Source organism: Lolium perenne, chromosome 4 (assembly GCF_019359855.2).
Source record: "Lolium perenne isolate Kyuss_39 chromosome 4, Kyuss_2.0, whole genome shotgun sequence".
Taxonomy (NCBI): Eukaryota; Viridiplantae; Streptophyta; class Magnoliopsida; order Poales; family Poaceae; genus Lolium; species Lolium perenne.
The window spans coordinates 186,520,442-186,535,085 of NC_067247.2; the positions used below are offsets into that span (position 1 = coordinate 186,520,442).

The 14,644-nt window shown below is 42.0% G+C and overlaps 1 long non-coding RNA gene across 1 annotated transcript; it reads left to right on the forward strand.

Annotated features, from left to right (window-relative positions):
* The first annotated feature begins 12,835 nt into the window (after positions 1–12,835).
* LOC127295409 (uncharacterized) lies at positions 12,836–14,042 on the forward strand. The gene is made up of 3 exons (XR_011756640.1): positions 12,836–13,560; positions 13,699–13,821; positions 13,924–14,042. It is a non-coding gene; the product is annotated as an uncharacterized lncRNA (long non-coding RNA).
* The last annotated feature ends 602 nt before the right edge of the window (positions 14,043–14,644 follow it).

The window sequence follows — 14,644 nt, forward strand, 5'->3', positions numbered from 1 at the left end:
TATACTTAATACTTCTATATTTTACAGCTGAACAACATCATAGCTATGCCACCACACTCCCTTTTGCATTGTAGATGTACAAATTTGCACATCGGTGCCTTCCATCTATCATTCCCATTCGATGAAATCAGAAAAATAACACAACTTAGCTATGCCACCACGCGCCCTTTTGCATCCGTTGTAATATTGAGTCCACATAGGCCCATATTAGATTTTAAATTTTTCTATAAATATTAAAGCTCACATAGTGACAGCCTATGCGAGTTTGAGTCCAAGATGGTGGTAGCTCACTAGGAATGGCAAGAGGTGGGAAGTTTAGTCCCACATCCCTCCTCCTCTCCTCCACCTCTACTTCTTCTCCTTCCTTCTTCTCCCTTCACCAGACCTCCTCCTTCTCCTCCTCCGGCGACCACCTCCTTCCCCTCCTTTCGGGACCACCACCACCTCCTCCTCCTCCTCCTCCTCCTCCGGCGACCCCCTCCGATCAGCCTCCTCCTCCTCCCTTCCTCCAGCGACCCCTTCGGCCGGCCTCCTCCTCCTCCTCCTCCTTCTCCTCCTCCACCTCCACCCATCCCACCCACCCACCCTGACGGCCTCCGGCAAATTTCAAAAAAATCCAGCGAAATTCCGATGGCCCTAGATCTAGATCTGGCCGCCATTTTTTTTTAAAATTCAAAAAAAAAAAATCGGTGGCGCACCACCGCTGGGTGCGCTTTCTGTGGCGCATGCCTACCTAGTGCGCCACAGAAGTTTGAAAATTTTGTGGCCCATGTAGATATGCGCTACAGAAAAAACATTACTGGCGTGACTTCTGTGGCACACGGAATATGCGCCACAGAAACAAAAAAAAAACGTGTGCCACAGATGAGGGTTTGCCTAGTAGTGTTTGTTGATTCATGTCATGTACTGAATAGATTTCCTAACAAGAATAAAGAGAAAACACCTTACGAGGAGTGGGTTGGGAGAAAACCATCACTTTCATATTTGCGCACATGGGAATGTTTGGGAAAGTCAATATTCCAATTACTAAGAAGCGCAAACTTAGATCAAAGACAGTGGATTGTATATTTCTATGTTTTCCTCCGCGGAACGTAAGCTATAGATTTTTAGTAGTTCAATCTAAGGTACCTAATATGTATGTTGATACTATCATGGAATCTCGTGATGCAATATTTTTTAAGAATATGTTTTCTATGAAAGATATGCATATTATCGCTAGAATTTCTACTGAGATAATTTCCGAATCTAGTACATATAATGAGTATTTTTAACAATCACATGAGAATGTTATAGAGAAGGATGACAATGAAGCTCCTCTACGGAGCAAGAGACAGAGGATTGCAAAATCCTTTGGTGATGATTTCATTGTGTACCTTGTGGATGATACTCCCACGTCCATTGGAGGGACATATGCATCTCCAGATGCAGATAACTGGAAAGAAGCTGTCCATAATAAGATGGACACGATTCTTTCTATTGGAACTTGGGAGCTATCAGCGCGACCCTATGGATGGAAGCCCGTGGGTTGAAAGTGGGTGTTTAAGAAAAAGCTAAGGTCTGATGGTACTATAGAGAAGTACAAGACGCAACTTGTAGCAAAAGTCTACACACAGAGAGAAACAAAGGTTACTACGGCACCTATTGATACGTCTCAAACGTATCTATAATTTCTTATGTTTCATGCTAATTTTATGATGATACTCACATGTTTTATACATACTTTACATCATTTATATGCATTTTCCGGCACTAACCTATTGACGAGATGCCGAAGAGCCAGTTGTTGTTTTCTGTTGTTTTTGGTTTCAGAAATCCTACAAAGGAAAAATTCTCGGAATTGGACGAAATCAACGCCCAGGGTCTTATTTTTCCACGGAGCTTCCAGAAGACCGAAGGGGATACGAAGTGGGGCCACGAGGTGGCGACACACCATGGCAGCGTGGCCAAGGAGGGGCCCGCGCCGCCCTAGTGTGTGGGCCCCTCGTGACGCCTCCAACCCTACCCTTCCGCTTACTTAAAGCCTCCGTCGCGAAAACCCCTGTACCGAGAGCCACGATACGGAAAACCTTACTGAGACGCCGCCGCCGCCAATCCCATCTCGGGGGATTCAGGAGATCGCCTCCGGCACCCTGCCGGAGAGGGGAATCATCTCCCGGAGGACTCTTCATCACCATGATCTCCTCTGGATTGATGTGTGAGTAGTTCATCCTTAGACTATGGGTCCATAGCAGTTGCTAGATGGTTGTCTTCTCCTCATTGTGCTATCATGTTAGATCTTGTGAGCTGCCTATCATGATCAAGATCATCTATTTGTAATGCTACATGTTGTGTTTGTTGGGATCTGATGAATATGGAATACTATGTCAAGTTGATTATCAATCTATCATATATGTGTTGTTTATGTTCTTGCATGCTCTCCGTTGCTAGTAGAGGCTCTGGCCAAGTTGATACTTGTAACTCCAAGAGGGAGTATTTATGCTCGATAGTGGGTTCATGCCTCCATTGAATGCAGGACGATGTGAGAAAGTTCTAAGGTTGTGGATGTGCTGTTGCCACTAGGGATAAAACATCGATGCTTTGTCTAAGGATATTTGTGTTGATTACATTACGCACCATACTTAATGCAATTGTCTGTTGTTTGCAACTTAATACTGGAAGGGGTGCGGATGCTAACCCGAATGTGGACTTTTTAGGCATAGATGCATGTTGGATAGCGGTCTATGTACTTTGTCGTAATGCCCTGATTAAATCTCATAGTAGTTATCGTGATATGTATGTGCATTGTTATGCCCTCTCTATTTGTCAATTGCCCAACTGTAATTTGTTTACCCAACATGCTATTTATCTTATTGGAGAGACACCACTAGTGAACTGTGGACCCCGGTTCATTCTTTTACATCTGAATACAATCTACTGCAAACATTGTTCTTTACTGTTCTTCGCAAACAAACATCATCTTTCACACTATACATTTAATTCTTTTTTTACAGCAAGCCGGTGAGATTGACAACCTCACTATTAAGTTGGGGCAAAGTACTTTGATTGTGTTGTGCAGGTTCCACGTTGGCGCCGGAATCCCTGGTGTTGCGCCGCACTACACTCCGTCACCAACAACCTTCACGTGTTCCTTGACTCCTACTGGTTCGATAACCTTGGTTTCTTACTGAGGGAAAACTTGCTGCTGTACGCATCACACCTTCCTCTTGGGGTTCCCAAGGGACGTGTGCTTCACGTGTATCAAGACTGTTTTCTAGCGCCATTGCCGGGGAGATCAAGACAGGGGAGATCAAGACAAGATGCAAGGGGAGTCTTCCACTTTCAATCTCTTTACTTTGTTTTTTTCTTGTTTTACTTTATTTTATTTACTGCTTTGTTTGTTCTCTATATCAAAAATACAAAAAAGTTAGTTACTTGCTTTACTTTATTTACTATCTTGTTTGCGTTCTCCATAGTAAAAACACAAAAAAATTAGTTACTTGCATTTACTTTATTTAGTTTGCTTTATTTACTACTGCTAAAATGGGTACTCCTGAGAATACTAAGTTGTGTGACTTCACTACCACAAATAATAATGATTTCCTATGCACACCTATAGCTCCACCTGCTACTACAACAGAATTTTTTGAAATTAAACCTGCTTTACTAAATATTGTTATGAGAGAGCAATTTTCTGGTGTTAGTTCTGATGATGCTGCTGCCCATCTTAATAATTTTGTTGAACTATGTGAAATGCAAAAGTATAAGGATTTAGATGGTGACATTATAAAATTAAAATTGTTTCCTTTCTTTTTAAGAGGAAGAGCTAAAGATTGGTTGCTATCTTTGCCTAAAAATAGTATTGATTCATGGACTAAATGTAAAGATGCTTTCATTGGTAGATATTATCCTCCTGCTAAAATTATATCTTTGAGAAGTAGCATAATGAATTTTAAGCAATTGGATAATGAGCATGTTGCCCAAGCATGGGGAAGAATGAAATCTTTGGTCAAGAATTGCCCTACCCATGGACTGACTACTTGGATGATCATCCAAACCTTCTATGCAGGATTGAATTTTTCTTCGCGGAACCTATTGGATTCAGCTGCTGGAGGTACTTTTATGTCCATCACCTTAGGCGCCGCAACAAACCTTCTTGATAATATGATGACCAATTACTCTGAATGGCACACGGAAAGAGCTCCACAAGGTAAGAAGGTAAATTCTGTTGAAGAAACCTCCTCCTTGAGTGATAAGATTGATGCTATTATGTCTATGCTTGTGAATGGTAGATCTAATGTTGATCCTAATAATGTTCCTTTAGCTTCATTGGTTGCTCAAGAAGAGCATGTTGATGTGAACTTCATTAAAAATAATAATTTCAACAACAATGCTTATAGGAATAATTCTGGTAACAACTATAGGCCATATCCTTCTAATAATAGTAATGGTTATGGTAATTCTTACAACAATAATATGAGTGTACCCCCTGGTCTTGAAGCCATGCTTAAAGAATTTATTAATACACAAACTGCTTTTAACAAATCTGTTGAAGAAAAGCTTGGTAAAATTGATATTCTTGCTTCTAAAGTTGATATTCTTGCTGCTGATGTTGATCTTTTAAAATTGAAAGTTATGCCTAATGAAAATAAAGATATTAAGTCATTTGCTACAGCAAACGCTATCCAAGTTCGAATTAATGAGAATATTAGATTGATGGCTGAATTGCATGCTAGGTGGGAAAAAGAAGAAAAATTTGCTAAAGAGAATAATGTAACTAAAGTTTAGACTATTACCACCACTAGTAATGTTGATGCTCCACATGTTGCTAAACCTCCTACTATCAATGGTAAAATAATTGGTGTTAGCAATATTTCTACTCCTAATGCAAAGCGTGCAAAACTGCCTGAAACTGCTAAAACTGCTGAAAATGCTTGTGATAAAACTGCTAATTTTTTTCAAAATATTGGGGACAATGATCCCATTGCTGTAGATCATAATGGTTTAGATTTTGATGATTGTCACATCTCTGAAGTTATAAAGTTCTTACAAAAACTTGCTAGAAGTTCCAATGCTAGTGCTATAAATTTGTCCTTTACAAAACATATTACAAATGCTCTCATAAAAGCTAGAGAAGATAAACTAAAACTTGAAACTTCTATTCCTAGGAAGTTAGAAGATGGTTGGGAGCCCATCATTAAGATGAAGGTCAATGATTTTAATTATAATGCTTCATGTGATCTTGGTGCAAGTATTTCCGTTATGCCTAAGAAAATCTATGATATGCTTGACTTGCCACCATTGAAAAATTGTTATTTGGATGTTAATATCGCTGATAATTCTACAAAGAAACCTTTGGGGAGGATTGATAATGTTCGCATTATGGCTAACAATAACCTTGTCCCCGTTGATTTTGTTGTCTTGGATATTGAATGCAATGCATCTTGTCCCATTATTTTGGGAAGACCTTTTCTTCGAACTGTTGGTGCTATTATTGATATGAAGGAAGGTAATATTAAGTATCAATTTCCTCTCAAAAAGGTATGGAACACTTCCCTAGAAAGAGAATGAAGTTACCTTATGATTCTATTATTAGAACAAATTATGATGTTGATGCTTCATCTCTTGATGTTACTTGATTCACACTTTCTGCGCCTAACTGAAAGGCGTTAAAGAAAAGCGCTTATGGGAGACAACCCATTATTTTACTTCTGCACTTTTATTTTATATTTGAGTCTTCGAAGTTGTTACTACTGTAGCAACCTCTACTTATCTTTATTTTATTGCATTGTTGTGCCAAGTAAAGTCTTTGATAGTAGGGTTGATACTAGATTTGGATTACTGCGCAGAAATAGATTTCTTACTGTCACGTAATTGAGCAGCCCCTTCTGTAGGTAATTTAGAAAAATATGCAAATTTACGTGTGTGATCCTCAGATATGTACGCAACTTTTATTCAATTTGAGCTTTTTCGTCTGAGCAAGTTAAGTGCCCCAGACAAATTCGTCTTTACGTACTGTTCTGTATTGACAGATTCTGCTTTTTATTTCGCATTGCCTGTTTTGCTATGTTTGATGGATTTCTTTGTTCCATTAACTTTCAGTAGCTTTGTGCAATGTCCAGAAGTGTTAAGAATGATTATGTCACCTCTGAATACGTGAATTTTTGATTATGCACTAACCCTCTAATGAGTTTGTTTTGAGTTTGGTGTGGAGGAAGTTTTCAAGGGTCCAAAGAGGAGGATGATACAATATGATCAAGAAGAGTGAAAAGTCTAAGCTTGGGGATGCCCCCGTGGTTCATCCCTGCATATATTAAGAAGACTCAAGCATCTAAGCTTGGGGATGCCCAAGGCATCCTTTCTTCATCGACAACTTATCAGGTCACCTCTAGTGAAACTATATTTTTATTCCGTCACATCTTATATGCTTTACTTGGAGCGTCTGTTTATTTTTATTTTTGTTTTTGTTTGAATAAAATCGGATCCTAGCATTCTTTGTGTGGGAGAGAGACACGCTCCGCTGTTGCATATGAACACATGTGTTCTTAGCTTTACTTTTAATGTTCATGGCGAAGGATGAAACTGCTTCGTTCATCATTATGGTTGGAAACGGAAAATGCTTCATGTGGTAAATGGTATAATGTCTTGAATAATTTGATACTTGGCAATTGTTGTGCTCATATAGATCATGTTTAAGCTCTTGCATCATGTACTTTGCACCTATTAATGAAGAACTACATAGATCTTGTTAAAATTTGGTTTGCATGATTGGTCTCTCTAGAGTCTAGATATTTTCTGGTGAGGTGTTTGAACAACAAGGAAGACAATGTAGAGTCTTATAATGCTTGCAATATGTTCTTATGTAAGTTTTGCTGTACCGGTTCATACTTGTGTTTGCTTCAAACAACCTTGCTAGCCTAAGCCTTGTATTGAGAGGGAATACTTCTCGTGCATCCAAATCCTTGAGGCAAAAACTATGCCATTTGTGTCCACCATACCTACCTACTACATGGTATTTCTCTGCCATTCCAAAGTAAATTACTTGAGTGCTACCTTTAAACTTTCATTCCTTGTCTTTGCAATATATAGCTCATGGGAAAATAGCCTTAAAAACTATTGTGGTATTGAATATGTAGCTTATGTATCTTATTTCTTATAAGTTGCTTGTTGAGCAGTAACCATGTTTCTGGGGACACCATCAACTATTACACCTTTATTGAATATCATGTGAGTTGCTATGCATGTTCGTCTTATCTGAAGTAAGGGTGATTTATCATGATCCAATGGTTTGAGTATGCATATTGTTAGAGAAGAACATTGGTCCGCTAACTAAAGCCATGAACCATGGTGAAAGTTTCAGTTTGGACACTAATCCTCAATCTCTTATGAGAATATTATCTGTTGTTGAATGATTATGCATTAAAGAGGAGTCCATTATCTGTTTTCTATGTTGTCCCGGTATGGATGTCTAAGTTGAGAATAATCAAAAGCGAGAAATCCAATGCGAACTTTCTCCTTAGACCTTTGTACATGCGGCATAGAGGTACCCCTTTGTGACACTTGGTTGAAACATATGTTATGCAATGATAATCCATGTAAATCCAAGCTAATTAGGACAAGGTGCGAGCACTATTGGTAATCTATGCATGAGGCTTGCAACTTATAGGATGTCTTATGCATAACACATATGCTTTATTACTACCGTTGACAAAATTGTTTCTATGTTTTCAAAATAAAAGCTCTAGCACAAAAATAGTAATCCATGCTTCCCTCTGCGAAGGGCCATTCTTCTACTTTATGTTGAGTCAATTTACCTATTTCTTTCTATCTTAGAATCAAACACTTGTGTCAACTGTTTGCATTGATTCCTACATACTTGCTAATTTGCATTCATCATATTACTTTGTGTTGACAATTATCCATGAGATATACATGTTGAAGTTGAAAACAACCGCTGAAACTTATATCTTCCTTTATGTTGCTTCAAAGCTTTCTACTATGAATTTATTGCTTTATGAGTTAACTCTTATGCAAGTCTTATTGATGCTTGTGTTGAAAGTATTATTCATGAAAAGTCTTTGTTATACGATTCAGTTGTTTAAATCATTGTCTTTACCATTGCTTCGAATCGCTGCATTCATCTCATATGCTTTACAATAGTATTGATCAAGATTATGATAGCATGTCACTTCAGAAATTATCTTTGTTATCGTTTACCTACTCGAGGGCGAGTAGGAACTAAGCTTGGGGATGCTTGATACGTCTCAAACGTATCTATAATTTATTATGTTCCATGCTACTTTTATGATGATACTCACATGTTTTATACATACTTTACATAATTTATATGCATTTTCCGGCACTAACCTATAGACGAGATGCCGAAGAGCCAGTTGTTGTTTTCTGCTGTTTTTGGTTTCAGAAATCCTACAAAGGAAATATTTTCGGAATTAGACGAAATCAATGCCCTGGGTCTTATTTTTCCACGGAGCTTCCAGAAGACCGAAGGGGATACGAACTGGGGCCACGAGGTGGCGACACACCAAGGCGGCGCGGCCAAGGAGGGGCCCGCGCCGCCCTAGTGTGTGGGCCCCTCGTGATGCCTCCAACCCTACCCTTCCGCCTACTTAAAGCCTCCGTCGCGAAAACCCCTGTACCGAGAGCCACGATACGGAAAACCTTACTGAGACACCGCCGCCGCCAATCCCATCTCGGGGGATTCAGGAGATCGCCTCTGGCACCCTGCCGGAGAGGGGAATCATCTCCCGGAGGACTCTTCATCACCATGATCGCCTCCGGATTGATGTGTGAGTAGTTCATCCTTGGACTATGGTTCCATAGCAGTAGCTTGATGGTTGTATTCTCCTTATTGTGCTATCATGTTAGATCTTGTGAGCTGCCTATCATGATTAAGATCATCTATTTGTAATGCTACATGTTGTGTTTGTTGGGATCCGATGAATATGGAATACTATGTCAAGTTGATTATCAATCTATCATATATGTGTTGTTTATGTTCTTGCATGCTCTCCGTTGCTAGTAGAGGCTCTGGCCAAGTTGATACTTGTAACTCCAAGAGGGAGTATTTATGCTCGATAGTGGGTTCATGCCTCCATTGAATCTGGGACGATGTGAGAAAGTTCTAAGGTTGTGGATGTGCTGTTGCCACTAGGGATAAAACATCGATGCTTTGTCTAAGGATATTTGTGTTGATTACATTACGCACCATACTTAATGCAATTGTCTGTTGTTTGCAACTTAATACTGGAAGGGGTGCGGATGCTAACCCGAATGTGGACTTTTTAGGCATAGATGCATGCTAGATAGCGGTCTATGTACTTTGTCGTAATGCCCTGATTAAATCTCATAGTAGTCATCGTGATATGTATGTGCATTGTTATGCCCTCTCTATTTGTCAATTGCACAATTGTAATTTGTTCACCCAACATGCTATTTATCTTATTGGAGAGACACCACTAGTGAACTGTGGACCCCGGTCCATTCTTTTACATCTGAATACAATCTACTGCAAACATTGTTATTTACTGTTCTTTGCAAACAAACATCATCTTCCATACTATACATTTAATCCTTTGTTTACAGCAAGCCGGTGAGATTTACAACCTCACTGTTAAGTTGGGGCAAAGTACTTTGATTGTGTTGTGCAGGTTCCACGTTGGCGCCCGAATCCCTGGTGTTGCGCCGCACTACACTCCGTCACCAACAACCTTCACGTGTTCCTTGACTCCTACTGGTTCGATAACCTTGGTTTCTTACTGAGGGAAAACTTGTTGCTGTACGCATCACACCTTCCTCTTGGGGTTCCCAACGGACGTGTGCTTCACGCGTATCACCTATTCACTTGTCGCTAGACTTACCACCATTCGAGTATTACTATCCATGGTTGCCTCCTATGGTATTACCGTTCATCAAATGGACGTAAAGACAACTTTCCTTAATGGAGAGTTGGAAGAGGAAATCTATATGGATCAACATGATGGATTTGTAGTAAAAGGTGAAGAAAGAAAGGTGTGCAAGTTGTTGAAATCTTTATATGGCCCGAAACAAGCACCTAAGCAATGACATGAGAAGTATGATAGAACTTTAACTTATGTAGGCTTTGCTGTTAATGAGGCTGACAAGTGCGTGTACTATCGCCATGGTGGGGGCGAAGGGGTTATAGTATGTTTGTATGTGGATGATATTCTGATCTTTGGTACAAACATGAAAGTAATAAATGAAGTCAAGTCTTTCTTGTTAAATAGTTTTGATGTGAAAGATCTGGGAGAAGCTAATGTGGTTCTAAACATCAAGCTGATTAAGAACAAGAGTGGGATAACTCTAATGCAATCCCCTTATGTTGAGAAGATCTTAAGCCCGTTCAGCTATATTGATAGCAAGTCTTTTCATACACTTTATGATCCCAGTGTGACAAGACGGAAGAACCGGAGGATTGCCATAGATCAATTGAGACATTGTCAGATCATTGACTCACTCATGTACTTAGCGAGCGTGAGTAGACCTGACATCACTTTTGTTGTTAGAAAGTTGAGTAGGTTCATGTCAAACCCGGGTACTAATCATTTGCATGCACTTGATAGGGTCATGCGCTACCTATGTGGTACAATGAGTTATGAGATCCACTATTCAGGCACCCAGCTGTGCTTGAAGGATATAGTGATTCAAATTGAATCTCTAATGTAGTTGATCTCTACGCCACTAGTGGGTATGTATTTACCTTTGGAGGTGACGTAATGTCATGGAGATCTTGCAAACAAACCATATTGAAGAGGTCAACTATGGAAGCAGAACTTGCTGCTTTAGACACAACCATTGTTGAATCAGAATGGCTGCGTGAGCTCTTGCTGGACTTGCCTGTGGTTGAAAAACCTCTTCTGACAATTCTTTTCAATTGTGAAAATCAAACTGTAATTGTCGAAGTGAATAATTCTAAGGATAACGCGAAGTCATCAAGACACGTAAAGAGACGTTTGAAGTCTATAAGGAAATTGCGAAACTCCAAAGTAATAACTGTTACGTATATTCAAACAGACAAAAATCTAATCCCTTAACAAAGAGACTATCACGTAATGTTATAGAAAGTGCATCGAGGGAGATGTGTTTGAGACCCGTTGATGTTACACCATAGTAGTAACCCAACCTTTGTCATCGGAGATTCTGTGAATTAGGACCTGGGAAGAACAAACTAGCGGTTTAATTAAGAAGAGTATTATGCAACCCTCTCTATGTGAAGATGCACAACTCTCAATTGATGTAAGGCAGGTTGGAAACAAGTCTTTATGTATTTATGTTGGCTATTTTAGCAAAGTGCTGTCGTGCAGAGCATTATTGAAAGAACACACCTATATGAGTCTGATTGTTAAACATCGTAATATTTGAGATTTGAGTGATCTCTAGTGAACTCATGAAGCAACCACGAAGTATGACACATATGCTTCACCCGCGGGGTAGGCTACTGGCAGCCATGTACTGGTTATGACTTTGAGTGCAACCTGTTCGCTCAAAACTTACAATTCAAGACTTAGTCCATTGTTCAAGTGTGAATGGATGTAGCTTAAAGTTCTAGGCAGAAGTTTAACTTAACGGTCTCTAGTCTCTGCTGAAACACTAGTATATAAACAAGCACCGAGTTTTGGTAAATCTCTAAATAAGTATTTGAGATCTGGTGGGGGATTCTTGAAATATTAGGCCCACATATAGTGACCCACATTAGATTTTAGATTGCCCTATAAATCTCAAAGCCCACATAGTGGCAGCCTATAAATGTTGAGCCCAAGTTGGTGGTAGCTCACTAGGAGTGGCAAGAGGTGAGAAGTTTAGTCCACATGGAAAGTTGGGAGGAAGTTAGACCACCTTACAAGGTGGATTGTTCCACCACTTGTAAGTGAGTGAGAATAGAAGTGGTACACGCGCGCTCCTCCTCCTCGTCGCTCATCTCGATGCGACGCGATGCGATCGTGGTGAGTGGATTGAACCTCGAGCCTCGACTTTGCTTTCTTTTTGCATTTCCGAAAAACCAATAGAAACCTGGATGGACGTGTCACAGTTAGTCCGTTCGGGTCGCTCCCGGACCGTGGGCAATATGTAACCGACTCGAAATGTGCGTACGATGTGGGTGTGGCCCACGTTGCCTAGGGTTTCCTGATCCTATATAATCTTTTGCCCGGCTACTGCAGAAACACATCAAATACACAAGTTAGGATTTTGCCACCTCTCTCTGCTTGCGTCACCAATCGTAGTCTACTCCATCCCGCCCGCCGGCGTGCACCGACGAACGGGAGAGCAGGTCTCCGGAACCCCTCGCCTTTGCGACCCTATACGGAAGAAGGCGAATTAGGTTTTTGGGAAGCGCTCTGCGCGACTACTCAAGCTCTTCATCACGGGTCGTCTTTCGTCCAAGTCAGGCGGTGCTGCTTACCGTCGCCTTCAACGCCGTCTACTTCAATTCGTTGTTAACAACGTTGTTGCTGCAATGATGACTGCTACTGTGCTACACCGCCACCACCACCTCCACCAGAGCGGTACATGCTACATATCTCGATCAGTTTAGCGATGGATTTTGTACCGTTTGCCATGCTACTGTTCATGTTGATTAATGCTTCTAGTATGTTCGAGTTTCACATGTTAGTAGTTGTTGTCGTCATATTTAATATTCTAGAATTAATCATGAAAATTTTGCCTTATTACCCAACAACATGGTAGATGTACAAATTTGCACATATACAATGTCTTTTATCTACCATTCCCATTCGATGCAATTTGGATAGTATATTAAAGTAGAGCCTATGTTTAGTTTTGTATCTTCGGGATTCTCTCTACTCACTAAGTTTCAAATTAAGTACTCCCTCCGGCCCGATTTACTTGATTTGACGGTCGTTTTGCAAAAACCCCCTTGGTGAATTTCCGACAAAATTGGAAGTCCTCCCACCGCTTATCTCGTTGTTTGGTCTTCTTCCTCGGTCACGGTCGTCCCTCCCGCTCCGCTGGCTGCTCTCACGCCGCTCGCCCCCGGCGCCCCTCACCTCCCCCTCCGCCCCAAGCCACCCCCGCCGCCCCATCTCCGCCCCAAGCCACCTTCTTGCCTACCCCTACCGCGCTTCAACCATCTTGCTCCCCCGCCGCCTTCTCCAGCGTTGATGCCGCTCGCGAAGAAACTGCCGCCGGGAAAGGTTGAAATTTTCCCGTCCAAGACATCGCCGTCGTGCCGTCTCTGCTAGATCTGCATCTCGTGCCCCCTCGAGCGGCCCCTCTTGCTCCGGCCCTGCGCCTCGTGCTCCCAAATCAAGGCCATGGCATCCAAACCGTCGTGCTCCGGCCCTGCGCCTGAGCCTAGGCGCCCGGTCAGTGCGCCTGAGACCATGGAGGCTGCCGCAGCGGCGAACCTCGCGGCCCGGCCCGGCGGCATCGTCATCGGCGACCCCGGCACCGGCAAGTCCAGCCTCGTCGTCGCCATCGCCACCGAGCAGTTCCCCGAGAACGTACCCAAGGTCATGCCCCACACCCGCCTCCCGCCGACTACTTCCCCGACCGCGTCCCCATCACCATCATCGACACCTCCTCCAGGTCAAGCCCGCTCCCCCCTCCTCCATCCTCTCAAGATTCCACCCATGTCTTGGATTTCGATTGCGGATTGATTGATTTGATTGCTCGATTTGGGCCGGTGATTGACCCCGTTCTTGTCCGCGCCGCATCCCGGAGCAGAAGCTGAAGCTGATCGCCGAGTGCCAGGCCGCGGACACCGTCGTGCTCACCTATGCCTGCGACAGGCTCTCCACGCTCGAGAGGCTCAGCACCTACTGGCTACCGGAGCTCAGGCGCATCCTGGTGATTAACCTTCTTGCGCTTCAAGGCTGATGCAGGCCTGGGCTGCTCATGATTCTTCAGGTTGCCCGTGGTGGTAATGATTTCTGCTCTTCAATGTTTCAGCTCAAGGCGCCTATCATCGTGGTGGGGTGCATCGTGCAGTCCTTCCATGAGATCGAGACCTGCATCGAGTGCTCCGCGCTTCGCCAGATCATCTAGGTCAAAAACACCACCCTTCTCTTCAGCGTTTAGGGAATGTTTACTACAGCCTGAAATCAACTCTCATCACCTCGATCATGACAGTCTGAAGGGTTATGAACACTCTAACTAGTGTATCCACATCATAACCATCAAAGGCTTGTTCAACCGACTCAATTAGTTCCTTTAGTGTGGTAGGTGCATACTGAACTGTCAGAGATTGTATGGAGCTGAAAAAGCCAAGATCCAGGGCATTCAAGTCAGGTGAGTTTGGAGGCTGCTGCAGCAACTTAATGTCCCGTCCAGATTCTTTGACAGCAGCTAGGAAAACTGGATCATTTGGAAGAACATGCGTTCGTGCATTGCCTTGCTGTATAAAGATGGTTCCATCATTATCAGGCCATAGATATGCAATTGCTGGAATTACCTTTTCACAAAGGAATTCCCTCATTACGTTTCTAGTAATTATGATGGTCTTTAGTTCCATCGTTCCTTTCAACCTATTTTTGGAGTTGTTCTTGGCTGCGGTTTCTTCAACCAATGCCCAGATTCCGATTTTTCCATCAAACATGACTTTTTTTTGCTCATTGTACCGGGGTTTGGCCACTGCAGTTAAGAACATAACCTTTCCTATACTGTTTTTGTT